Source organism: Physeter macrocephalus, chromosome 1 (genome assembly GCF_002837175.3).
Source record: "Physeter macrocephalus isolate SW-GA chromosome 1, ASM283717v5, whole genome shotgun sequence".
NCBI lineage: Eukaryota > Metazoa > Chordata > Mammalia > Artiodactyla > Physeteridae > Physeter > Physeter macrocephalus.
Window position 1 is genome coordinate 75,845,832 of NC_041214.2, and position 14,025 is coordinate 75,859,856.

Consider the following 14,025-nt stretch of genomic DNA (forward strand, 5'->3'; position numbering starts at 1 on the left):
TTGTGGCTCATGGGCTTAAGTTGCTCTGCGAGCAGGGGCTACTCTTCGTTGCGGTGTGCGGGCTTCTAATTGCGATCACTTCTCTTTGTTGCAGAGCACGGGCTCTAGGCACGCAGGCTTCAGTAGTTGTGGCATGTGGACTCAGAGTTGTGGCTCGCAGGCTCTAGAGTGCAGGCTCAGTAGTTGTGGCTCATGGGCTTAAGTTGCTCTGCAGCATGTGGGATCTTCCCGGACCAGGGCTGAAACCTGTGTCCCTGCGTTGGCAGGCAGATTCTTAACCACTGCGCCACCAGGGAAGTCCCTGAATCATGTTCTTAATGAATAAGAAATTTAGGGCAAGAAAGTAAAATTTTATGAGCAGTATTTCACTGGAAAATTTAGTGAATTCGAAAACAATTCAAGTTTTATTTTGAAGAGTATGTGACTCAAAGAACAAAGCTATTGTAAATTGAGGTGAGTTCACATGTCTGTGTGAACAGCTGTTTTTGGAAGTGGCAGATCTGATAAAAACCTGATGTCAGATGTTTTTTGTGTGTGTGTGTGGTTGTGTTGGGTCTTCACTGCTACACGCAGGCTTTCTCCAGTTGCAGCGAGCACGGGCTACTCTTCGTTGCGGTGCGCGGGCTTCTCATTGCAGTGGCTTCTCGTTGCTGAGCACGGGCTCTAGGCATACGGGTTCAGTAGTCATGGCATGCAGACTCAGTAGTTGTGGCTCGCAGGCTCAGTAGTTGTGGCACACGGGCTTAGTTGCTCTGCGGCATGTGGGATCTTCCGGGACCAGGGATTGAACCCGTGTCCCCAGCCTTGGCAGGTGGATTCTTAACCACTGCACCACGAGAGAAGCCCTGATGTCAGATTTTTAATACTAATTTTTAAGGTAAAACGGTCTGTATTCAAGTAAAATCTGTAGACAGTGAAGTGCATAGATTTTAGGATTACATTCTATTTCTTTTGACATTGTATACATTTGTGTGATCCTAATCCAAGTCCAGATAGAGAACTTTTCTATCATCTCAGAAAGTGTCCAGGAAATTTATTTCTCTCCCCTTCTGCCCTTGGCAACCATTTTTTTCTGTTATCTATTGTCATAGATCAGTTTCACCTGTTCTTGAATTTTATATAAATGGAATTATACATGTTCACTTTTGCATCTGACTTTGTTGTTCGCAATGTCTGTGAGGTTCATACATGTTGCATATATCCATAGTTTGGAGTTTTTTTTCCTACTCAGTAGTGTTCCTTTTCATGAACATCCCACAATTTATTCTTTCTCTGGTTTATGGACATTTGAGTTATTTACAGTTTGGGGTGATTACAAATAAAGTTATTATGAACATTCTTCATGGACGTGTTTTCATTTCTCTTATTAAATAAGGAGTAGAATTGCTAGGTCATACGGTAGGTTTATGTTTAATTTTATGAGAAACTGCCAAAAGTTTTCCCAAGTGACTGTAGGTGCCATTTTATGTGCATTTGTGTACAATAATGAGAGTTCCAGTTGTTTTATTATATCTCATGATTTTAATTTGCATAACAAATGATGTTTAACTCCTTTTTATATGCTTACTAACAATTTATCTTTTTTTCTGAAATGTGTATTGAAGGCTCTGGCCCTTTTTTTTCATTAGGTTGCTTTTCTCATTACAGAATGGTTGGAATCCTTTTCATAAGGCTGTTAGTAAGTTCTTTGTCAGATGTATGTATTATTACTAGCATTTTCCCCCAGTCTGTGCTCTGCCTGTATATTTTCTTACTGGTGACTTTGGGGAGCAGGAGTGTTTTATTTTGATGAAGTCCATATTTTTTCCTTTATGGTTATGTGTTTTTTTAATGTCATATAAAATATTCTTGTCAACCCCAAGTTCATGAAGATAATTTCCTATGTTTTCTTCTGAAAGCAGCCTCTTACAATGAAGTCCATGATCCATCTCAAATTCATTTATGTGTAAGATGTGAGGCAAGGATTGAGGATCTTCCTTCCTCCCAGCCCCCATAAGAGTATCTATTTGGTTTAGCTCCATTTGCTGAAAATGTTCTCTATCTCCATTGAATTCATTTGGTGCCTCTTTAAAATTAGCTGACTGGGGAATTCCCTGGCGGTCCAGTGATCAGAGCTCCATGCTCCCACTGCAGGGGGCATGGGTTTGATCCCTGGTTGGGGAACTAAGATCCCACAAGCCACGCAGTGTGGCCAAAAAATTTATAAAATAAAGTTAACTGTATAAATGTGGGTCTATTTCTGGACTCTCCAATTCTGTTCATTTATCCTTACACTGGTAGCACAGTGTCTTGATTACTATAGCTTTATGCCTTGCTTTGAGATCAGGTAGTGTAAGCCCTTCAACTTTGTTGTCAAGTTTGTTTTGCCTATTCTAGGTTCCTTGCATTTCCATATAAATTTTGGAATCAGCTGATCAATTTATTTTTTTAAAAATCCTGATATGATTTTGATTTGGATTGCTCTGAATTTATATATATCAATTTTGAAAGCCCTGATGTCTTAATATTGATTCTTCTAATCCATGAACATGGTATATCTCTCCATTTACCTTAGGTCTTTTCTCAGGAAGGTTTTGTAGCCTTCAGTATAGACATCTGGCAAATCTTTGTTAAACTCTTAAAATTTTTAAGGTTTTTGGTGCTGTGGTAAATAGAATTGTTTCTTAATTTATCTTCCAATTATTCATTACTGTTATACATAAATGCAATTAATTTTTTTGCTTTTTACTTTGTAACTTAACAACCTTGCTAAATTCATTCAATTTTTCTATTTTTTTTAACTTGTGTAGAACGCTTTTGATTTTGATGTACACAATTATGTCATATGAGAATTGTTTCAGTTTTTTCAGTTTTCATGCCTTTTGTCTCGTTATTGCATTATTGCACTGGCTAGAACTTCCTGTACAATGTTAAATAGACATGGTGAGAACCATGACGTGTTGAGTTTTCAAAATGTTTTTTCTCCATTTTTGAAGATGAGCATATGGTTTTGTATGTTTTAGCTTGGTACTATGGTGAACTATTTTGGTTGATTTTCAAATGTTAAACCAACTTTATATCCCTGAAATAAATTTCACTTGGGTGTGATGTGTTATCCATTTATATATTGCTGTTTGATATGCTAATATTGTGTTAGAGGCTTTTGTATCCATGCTTATGAAGGATATAGATCTGTGATTTCATTTTCTTATACCATCTCTGTCAGGTTTTGGTATTAGGGTTATGCTGGCCTCACAAAACAATTTGGGAAGTGTTCCCTCCTCCCCCTTTTTGGAAGAGCTTATGAGGTTATTATTTTTTCTTTTAATGTTTTGAAGAATTCACCGTTGATGTCATCTGGACCTAGTTAGAGGGGTTTGGGGGGTGTTTTTTTTGCGGGGGGGAATATTGTGGATCACAAATTCAATTTCTGAAACAGATACAGGATTATTCACATTTTCTGTTTCTTTTGTGGAATTTGGTAAGTTGTATCTTTTAAGGAATTTGTGCATTTCATGTAATTTCCAATATTTTTGACATAAAGTTGTTCAGAATATTCTTTGATTATCCTTATAGTGACTATAGGATATGTATTGTTTTTGCTTATTGGTAGCTTTTTTTCTAGAATTTTTACCTGACCAATCTTGCTAAGGGTTTAATCAAGTCTATTAATTTTTTCAAAGAATCAACTTTTGGCTTTGTTAATTTTACCCATTTATTTTTATTGCCCTATGCTCTCATCTATATTATTCCTTTCTATTTTGATTTTGTTTTCTAACATTTATTTATTTGGCTGCACCGGGCCTTAGTTGCAGCACACAGGCTTTTTGCAGCGTGTGGGATCTTTAGTTGCAGCATGTGGGATCTAGTTCCCTAACCAGGGATAGAACCCGTGCTCCCTGTATTGGGAGCAAGGATTCTTAACTGCTGGACCACCAGGGAAGTCCCTCTATTTTGGTTTTAATTTGCTCTTCTTTTATGGCTTTTTTGAAGCTTAGATAAATTGATTTTTAACCCTTTTTAATAAAGGCATTAAAACTACACATTTCCCTCTATGTACTGCTTTAGGTAGGTTTTATCTTTTCATTGTTATTCAAATCAGAATATTTTCTTATTTCCTTTACGATTTCTTCTTTGATCCCTGGATTATTTAGAGGTGTTTTGACTTCTAAATATTTGGGGGATATACTTTTTTTTCCTTCCAGTCCCTTCACTTTTTTCTTAGTAGTGTTAGTCAGGATTTCCAATACTGTGTTAAACATTTGTGGTGATAAGGATGTCCTAATCTTGTTTCTTATCTTAAAGGGAATGCATCTAAGGTTTACCCATTTAGTGTGATATAAACTGTAGGGTTTGAGTATACATAGCTTTTCCCTCATTAAGAATACTTCCTGGGCTTCCCTGGTGGCACAGTGGTTGAGAGTCCGCCTGCCAATGCAGGGGACACGGGTTCGTGCCCCGGTCCGGGAAGATCCCACATGCCATGGAGCGGCTGGGCCCATGAGCCATGGCCGCTGAGCCTGCACATCCGGAGCCTGTGCTCCGCAACGGGAGACGGAGCCTGTGCTCCGCAATGGGAGAAGCCACAACAGTGAGAGGCCCGCATACCGCAAAAGAAAAAGAATATTTCCTTCTATTCCTAGTTTACTAACAATTACAGACAGGTGTTGAACTTTGCAAAATGATTGTTCTGGTTCAACTAAAATTATCATGAAATGTTTTACTCCATTATTTTATTAATATAGAGAAGTATATTGATGAATTTTTCTGATATTGAACAATCCTTGCATTACTGGCACAAATCCTGCTTGTTCATGATATATTATTTTTAGTGCTCTGTTGGATTCATTTAACTATTGCTTTATTTAGGATTTTGAATCTGCATACATAAACAAAATGGGCCTATAATTTTCCTTTTTATTCTCTTGGTTTGGGTTTTTTGTTTGTTTCTGGTTTTTGAGTCAGTATTACACTAATCTCAAGGAATGAGCTGGGAAGACCTCCCACTTCCCCTGTTTTCTGGAACAATTTGCATAAAATAGAATTAGCTATTTTGAAAGTTTGGTAGAATTTGATAGAATAAAAACATTTGGATGTGAGGTTTTTTCAGAGGACAGGTCCTTGACTACTATTTCTAATATACTTTTTACAGTTTATGAGTCTATTCAAGTTATTCCTATACATTTTATATGTTTCTAGGAGTTTATCCATTTTATTTAAATATTTCAATTTATTAGTTCATAAGACTTTTATCTCCATATGTCTAAAATATCCTTTCTAGATTATCTTTCCACACTTTTTTTTGTTTTTTTTAATTGAGGTCTAATTGACAGATAACATTAGTTTCAGGTATACAACATAATGATATTTGTATATATTGTGAAATGGTTAATAGGCCTAGTTAACATCCCTCACCATAGTTACAAAATTTTTTCTTGTGATGAGAACTTTTAAGATCTCTTAGCACATTCAAATTTGCAGTACAGTATTAACTGTAGTCACCATACTGTACATTACATCCTCATGACTTACTCTGTAACTGGAAGTTTGTACCTTTGACCCCCTTCACCCATTTCACCCAACCCTAAGCCCCCAATCTGTTCTCTCTCTAATTCATGAGCTCAGTTTTGTTTTTGTTTTTTAGATTCTACATATAAGTTGGCTCATATGGTATTTGTCTTTCTCTGTCTGATTTATTTCACTTAGCATAATGCCCTCAAAGTCCATCCATGTTGTCCCAAATGGCAGGATTTCATTCTTTTTTATGGCTGAATATTCCTTCATGTATGTATGTACACTTTCTTTATCCGTTTCTTCATTGTCGGACACTTAGGTTGTTTCCATGTCTTAGATACTGTAAATAATGCTTCAGTGAACATGGGTGTGCACATATCTTTTCGAGTTAATGTTTTTTCTTTTCTTTGGATAAATCCCCAGAAGTAGAATCACCGGGTCATAGGTAGAACTTCTATACTGTTTTCCATAGTAGCTACACCAATTTGCATTCCTGCCAACAGTGTAGAAGGGTTCCCTTTTCTCCACATCCTCACCAATACTTATTTTTTTGATAGTAGCTATTCTAACAGGTGTGATATGACATTGTGGTTTTGATTTGCATTTCCCTGATGATGAGTGATGTTGAGCACCTTTTCATGTACCATTTGTATGGCTTCTTTGGGAAAATGTCTATTCAGATCCTCTGCCCATTTCTTAATTGGATAGTTTATTTTCTTGCTATTGAATTGTATGAGTTCCTTGTACATTTTGGATATTAACCCTTTGTCAGATATATGATTTGCAAGTATTTTCTCCCATTCAGTAGGTTGCCTTTTCATTTTGTTGATGGCTTCCTCTGCTGTGCAGAAGTTTTTTAGTTTGATGTAGTCCCACTTTTTTATTTCTGACTTTGTTGCCTTTACTTTTGATATCAAATCCAAAAAATCTATGCCAACACTGATGTCAAGGAGTTTACCACCTATTTTTTTCTAGGACTTTTATGGTTTCAGGTCTTACATTGAAATCTTTAATCCATTTTGAGCTTTGTGTGTGTGTGTGTGTGTGTGTGTGTGTGTGTGTGTGTGTGTGTGTGTGTGTATGGTAGAAGATAGTGGTCCAGTTTTCCCAACACCATTTATTAAGAGACTTCTTTCCCTATTGTAGGTTTTTGGCTCCTTTGTTGTAAGTTAATTGACCATATGTGTATGGGTTTCTTTCTGGTTTCTCTATTCTGTTCCATTGATCTATATATGTTTTTATGCCAATACCATACTGTTCTATTAGAGTTCTGTGATATATTTGGAAGTCAGGAAGCATGATACCTCCAGCTTTGTTCTTTTTTCTCAAGGTGGCTTTGGCTGTTCAAGGTCTCTTGTGGTTCTATACAAATGTTAGGATTGTTTGTTCTATTTCTATGAAAAATGCCATTGGAATTTTGATGAGGATTGCACTGGATCTGTAATTTGCTTTGGAGAGTATGGACATTTTAGCAATAATCTTCTAATCCACGAGCATGGAGTAGTTTTCCATTTCTTTGTGTCTTCAGTTTCTTTCTTCAGTGTCGTATAGTTTTCAGTGTACAGGTCTTTCGCTACCTTGGTTAAATTTATTCCCCAGTATTTTATTCTTTTTGATGCAGTTGTACATGGGATTGTTTTCTTAATTTTCCTTTTTGACAGTTTGTTATTTGTTTATAGAAACACCACAGATTTCTGTATATTGATTTTGTATCCTGCAACTTTACTGAATTTATTAGTTTTAATAGTTTTTGGTGGAGTTTTTAGGGTTTTCTATATATAATATGTCATCTGTAAATAGTGAGTTTTACTTATTTCTGATTTGGATGCCTTTTATTTCTTTTTCTTGCCTAATTAATTGTTCTGCTTAGGACTTGCAATACTATGTTGAATACAAGTGGCAAAAGGGGACATTCTTGTCTTGTTCCTGATGTTAAAGGAAAAGCTTTTAGCTTTTTAGCATTGAGCATGTTATTTATGGGCTTGTCAAATGGCCTTTATTATGTTGATGTGAATCTTCTCTATACCCACTTTGTTGAGAATTTTTATCATAAATGAGTGTTGAATTTTGTCAAAAGCTTTTTCTCCATCTATTGAGATTGACAAAATAAAGGATAAAAATCATATGACAATGTAGTATATTACATTTATTGATTTGCAGATGTTGAACCATCCTTGGATCCCTGGAATAAATCCTACTTGATCATGGTGTCTGATCTCTTTAATGTATTCTTGAATTCAGTTTGCTAATATTTTGTTGAGGGTTTTTGTATCTATGTTCATCAGGGATATTGTCCTGTAACTTTTCTCCTTGCGGTGTCCTTGTCTGATTTTGGAACCAGGGTAATGCTGACCTTGTAAAATGACACTGGAAGCATTCCTACTTCTGTTTTTTTAGAAGAGTCTGAGAAAGTTTGGTATTAATTCTTTAAATTTTGGTAGAATTCACCCGTGAAGCCACCTGGTCCTGGAGTTTTTTTGTTGGGAGGTTTTGGATTACTGATTCAACCTCCCTACTAGTAATTGATCTACTCAGATTTTCTGTATGTTTCTAGGAATTTATCCATTTCTTCTAGGCTATTCAATTTGTTAGCATATAATCGTTTATAATAGTTTCATGATCCTTTGAATTTTTGTGGTATCACTTGTAACATCTCTTTCATTTATTTTATTTGAGTCCTCTTTTTCTTGATGGGTGTAGATAAAGGTTTATCAATTTTGTTTACTTTTCAAAGATCCAGCTCTCAGTTTTATTGATATTTTTCTATTGTCTTTTTCATCTGTTTCCAGTCTGATCTTTGTTATTTCCTTCCTTTTACTAATTAGGGCTTTGTTTATTCTTTTTCTAGCTCCTTAAGGTGTAAAGTTAGGTTGTTTCAGATTTTTCTTGTTTCTTTCTAGGCGCTTATCTTCCCTCTAAGAATTGTATTCCATAAGTTTTGGTATGTTGTATTTCCATTTTCATTTGTCTCAAGGTATTTTTTATGTCTCTTGATATCTTCTTTGACCCTTTGGTTGTCCAGTAGCACGTTGTTTAATCTACATATTTGTGAATTTTCCAGTTTTTTCTTTGTTTTGTAATTGATTTGTAGTTTCATACCATGTGCTCAAAAAAAGAAACTTGATATGATTTCAATCTTCTTAAATTTATTAAGACTTGATTTGTGGCCTAAAATCTGTCCTGGAGAATGTTCCTGTGCAGTTGAGAAGAATGTGTATTTTGTTGCTTTAGGATGAAATTTTCTGTATATTCTGTTAAGTCCATCTTGTTTAGCATGTCATTTAGACAGTGGAGTATTAAAGTCCCCTACTATTACTGTATTGCTACCTATTTCTCCCTTTAAGTCTGTTAATATTTGCTTTATGTATTTAAGTGCTCCTGTGTTGGGCTCATAAATGTTTACAAATATTATATCCTTTTGTTGGATTGACCCCTTTATCATTACATAATGCCCTTCTTTGTCATTTATTACAGTCTTTGTTTTAAAGTCTATTTTGTCTAATATAAATGTAGCCACTGCAACTTTCATTTGGTTTCTATTTACATGGATTATCTTTTTTAGTCCTTTCACTTTCAGTCAGTGTGTATCCTTACATCTGAAGTGAGTTACTTGTAGACAGCATATAGATTGGTCTTGGGTTGGTTGGTTGGTTTTTTATCCATTCACCTACTCTATCTTTGGGAAATGTCGTCCATTTACTCTTTTTTTTTTTTGGTGTGATACGCGGGCCTCTCACTGTTGCGGCCCCTCCCATTGCAGAGCACAGGCTCCAGACGTGCAGGCTCAGCGGCCATGGCTCACAGGCCAAGCTGCTCTGCGGCATGTGGGATCCTCCCAGACCGGGGCATGAACCCGTGTCCCCTGCATCGGCAGGTGGACTCTCAACCACTGTGCCACCAGGGAAGCCCCTCCATTTACTTTTAAAGTAATTATTGATAGGTATATACTCATGGCCATTTGTGCATTGTTTTTGGGCTGTATTATAGTTTCTCTGTCCCTTTCTTCTCTTACTCTCTTCCTGTGTGATTTGATTTTCTTTTGTGGTATGCTTAGATTCCTTTCTCTATCTTTTGTGGATCTATTATAGGTTTTCCTTTATGGTTACCATGAGGTTTACATAAAACAGTCCTTGAAGTTGATAACAAGTATGAACACATTCTAAAGCTCTATATTTTCACTCTCCCCCACTTACATTTCAGGGTTTTGATGTCACACTTTACATCTTTTTATATTGTGTATCACTTAACTATTATAGTTATTTTTACTACTTTTGTCTTTTAACCTTCATACTAGTTTTATAAGTGATTAATCTTTATAAGACGCTTTATTTAATCTAAGTTTTCTAAGTGTTTTAATTTTAATTAAAAATTTTAAGTTTCTACTTAATTTCCAAGTATTTGGGGGGATACACTATTTTTAATTATTTATAATTCTGTTTGTTATAGTCAGAGAACATACCCTGTATGATTTCAGACCTTGAGAATATATTAAAACCCAGCATTTTATATATCTTGGTGAATGTTCCAAGTGCACATCAAGACTTTGTTTCTGCTTCTGCATTTAAAGAGCTGGAAGTCACCACTCCATCCTAGCAGCAAGTAAGAAGTTGAACAGATATTGAAAAATTTAAAACTTCTTGGATTCATAAGAGACCAGAGGACAGAGGGCAAACTGTTGCCCCATATTGGAAAGGCAGGCAAATACAAAGACTGAAAAAAAAAAAAAAACCCAATATATTATGCAAGTACTTTGGTACAACTACAAACGGTATAACATATGTACAATGGTAATATCAATAGAAGAAATAAAGGAAAAGATGAAATATTTCAAACAACAACAGATTTCCCCCAAATTAATGTCAGACACCAAACCACAGATCCAGGAAACTCAGAGATCACCAAGCTAATCTGAAGGAAGCCGGAGGTAAGAAACATTTTATCTACAGAGGAACAAAGATAAGTATCACATCTAACTTCTCAGAAGCCATGTGAGCAAGATAAAAGTGGAGTGAACTATTTAAATTTTTGAGAGAAAAATATCACCAACATAGATTTCTGTACTCTGCAAAACTGTTCTTTCAAAACTGAAGAAATAAACACTTTCTCAAACAAAAATTGATGGAATTTGTTGCCAGTACACTCACCATGCAAGAAATGTTAAAAGTTCTTTAGCGAGAATGAATGTAATATAGGTCAAAAACGCAGATCCATATAAAATAAGGAAGAGCAGCGAAGAAGGAATAACTGAAGGTAAAATAAAAGCTTTTCTTTATTTTTAGTTGATCTAACAGATAACAGTTTCTTCCAAATGCCAACAATGTATTCGATTATGTATGCTTATGTATTTGTGTTATGAATATGTATGCTAATGTATATGCTTATATATAAGTGACATGAATAACAGCAGTGATGCAAAGAACAGGAAGAAGGACTTAGGATTACTTTATTACTGTAAGGTACACTACCTGTGATGTGTTATTTGACAGAATTGGATTAGCTATAATTGTATATATAAATTCTAGGGCACCCACTAAAAACAAGGTGGGAAATAAAGTATAACTAATATGCTAAGAAAGGAGAGAAATGGAATCATAGAAAATGCTATTAAAACTACAAAAGCCAGGAAAAGAATCAAAGACAAAAATAGAACAAGGGCAACAAATAGAAACAGTAATGCATATGATAGATATTAATAGAAATGTATCAGTAATCACTTTGAATGTTATTTAAATGTACCTATTTAAAAATAGAGATTGTTAGAGTGGATCTAAAAACATGACCAAACAAACAATAGGTTATCTACAAGAAACCCACTTTAAATATAAAGACATATAGATTAAATGGATGGAGGGACTTCCCAGTGGTTAAGACTTTGCCTTCCAATGCAGGGGGTGCAGGTCTGATCCCTGGTCACAGAGCTAAGATCCCACGTGCCTCGGGCCAAAAAAATGAACATAAAACGACAATATTGTAACAAATTCAATAAAGATTTTTTAAATGGTTCTGGTCCACACCAAAAAAATCTTCTTAAAAAAATAAATAAATAAATGGATGGAGAGAAATACACCACACTAATGCTAATCGAAAGAAAGCAAGAGCAGCTATATAATTTTCAAGAAGAGCAGATTTCAAAGCAAGGAACATTATCAGTAATAAAGAAAGGCATTAGATAATGACAAAGGGAAGATATAACAACTTTATGAAGATATAAAAGAAGATATAACAAATTTAATGTGCATGTGCCTAAAAACAGCAAACTATGTGAAGCAAAAACTAATAGAAATAGATAAATTCACTGTCAGAGTTGGAGATTTCAACAACCCTGATCAGAAGTGGACAGATGCAAGCCAAAAATCAGTAAGGATATAGTCATCAATCAACTGGATAAAATGGACATCTATAGACTGCTTTATCCAACAACAGAATACAAAGTCTTCTCAAGCTCACATTAAACATTCACCAATATAGACCACATCTGGGACATAAAACACACCTTTAAAAGAATAGAAATTATGCAATATCTGCTCTCAGACCACAGTACAATTAAACTACAAATAAGTAACAAGAAGATAACTGGAGGGCTTCCCTGGTGGCGGAGTGGTTGAGAGTCCGCCTGTCGATGCAGGGGACGCGGGTTCGTGCCCCAGTCTGGGAGGATCCCACATGCCGCGGAGCAGCTAGGCCCGTGAGCCATGGCCACTGAGCCTGCGCGTCCGGAGCCTGTGCTCCGCAGCGGGAGGGGCCACAACAGTGAGAGGCCCGTGTACCGCAAAATTTAAAAAAAAAAAAAAAGATAACTGGAAAATTCTAAAATACATGGAGATTAAGCAACACTTCTAAAAAACACAAGGGTCAATCAAAGAAGAAATCTCAAAGAGAAATTTTTAAAATATTTTGAACTAAATGAAAACACAACTTACCAAAATTTGTGGGATGCAGCAAAAGCAGTGCTTAGAAGGAAATTTATAACATTAAATGTATATATTAGAAAAGAAGATATTAAATTAATAATTAAATATCCACTTTAGGAAACCAGAAAGAGAAGGGCAAATTATATCCAAAGTCAGCAGAAGAAAAGAGATAGTAAGAACTACAGCAGAAATTAATGAAATTGAAAACAGGATATCAATAGAGAAAATGAGTGAAACCAAAATCTGGTTCTTTGAAAGGAGCAATAACATTGATAAATCTCTAGCCAGGCTAACTGAGGAAAAAAGAAGGGGAAACAAATACTAATATCAGAAATGAAAGAGGAGACATCACTACAGATCCCAAAGACATTAAAAGGATAATAAAGGAAGATTATGAACAACTCTATGGCTACAAATGTGATTTCCTAGACTAAACGGACCAATTCCTTTAAATACACAATTGTCAGGGAACCTACAAGATGGCAGAGAAGTAAGACGTGGAGATCACCTTCCTCCCCACAAATACATCAAAAATACATCTACATGTGAAACAACTCCTACAGAACACCTACTGAATGCTGGCAGAAGACCTCAGACTTCCCAAAAGGCAAGAAAATCCCCACGTACCTGGCCATGTGGCTGACAGGGTCTTAGTGCTCTGGCCTGGAGTCAGGCCTGAGCCTCTGAGGTGGGGAAGCCGAGTTCAGGACATTGGACCACCAGAGACCTCCCGGCCCCACATAATATCAATCAGTGAGAGCTCTCCCATAGATCTCCATCTCAGCGCTAAGACCCAGCTCCACCCAATGGCCAGCAAGCTCCAGTGCTGGACACCCCATGCCAAACAACTAGAAAGACAGGAACACAATCCCACCTATTAGCAGAGAGGCTGCCTAAAATCATACTAAGTTCACAGACACCCCAAAATACACCACCGGACATGGCCCTGCCCACCAGAAAGACAAGATCCAGCCCCACCCACCAGAACACAGGCACCAGTCCCCTCCACCAGGAAACCTACACAAGCCACTGAACCAACCACACCCACTGGTGGCAGACAGCAAAAACAAGGGAACTATGAACCTGCAGCCTGAGAAAAGGAGACCCCAAACAGTAAGTTAAACAAAAAGAAAAAAGAAATATGCAGCAGATGAAGGAGCAAGGAAAAATCAGACCAGACCAAACGAAGAAGAAATAGGCAGTCTACCTGAAAAAGAATTCAGAGTAATGATAGTAAAGATGATCCAAAATCTTGGAAATAGAGTGGAGAAAATACGAGAAACGTTTAACAAGGACCTAGAAGAACTAAAAAGCAAAAAAATACAATGATGAACAACACAATAAATGAAATTAAAAATCCTCTAGAAGGAATCAATAGCAGAAGAACGGATAAGTGACCTGGAAGATAAAATAGTGGAAATGACTACCACAGAGCTGAATAAAGAAAAAAGAATGAAAAGAATTGAGGACAGTCTCAGAGACCTCTGGGACAACATTAAGCGCACCAACATTCAAATTATAGGGGTCCCAGGGCTTCCCTGGTGGCGCAGTGGTTGAGAGTCCGCCTGCTGATGCAGGGGACGTGGGTTCGTGCCCCGGTCCGGGAAGATCCCACATGCCG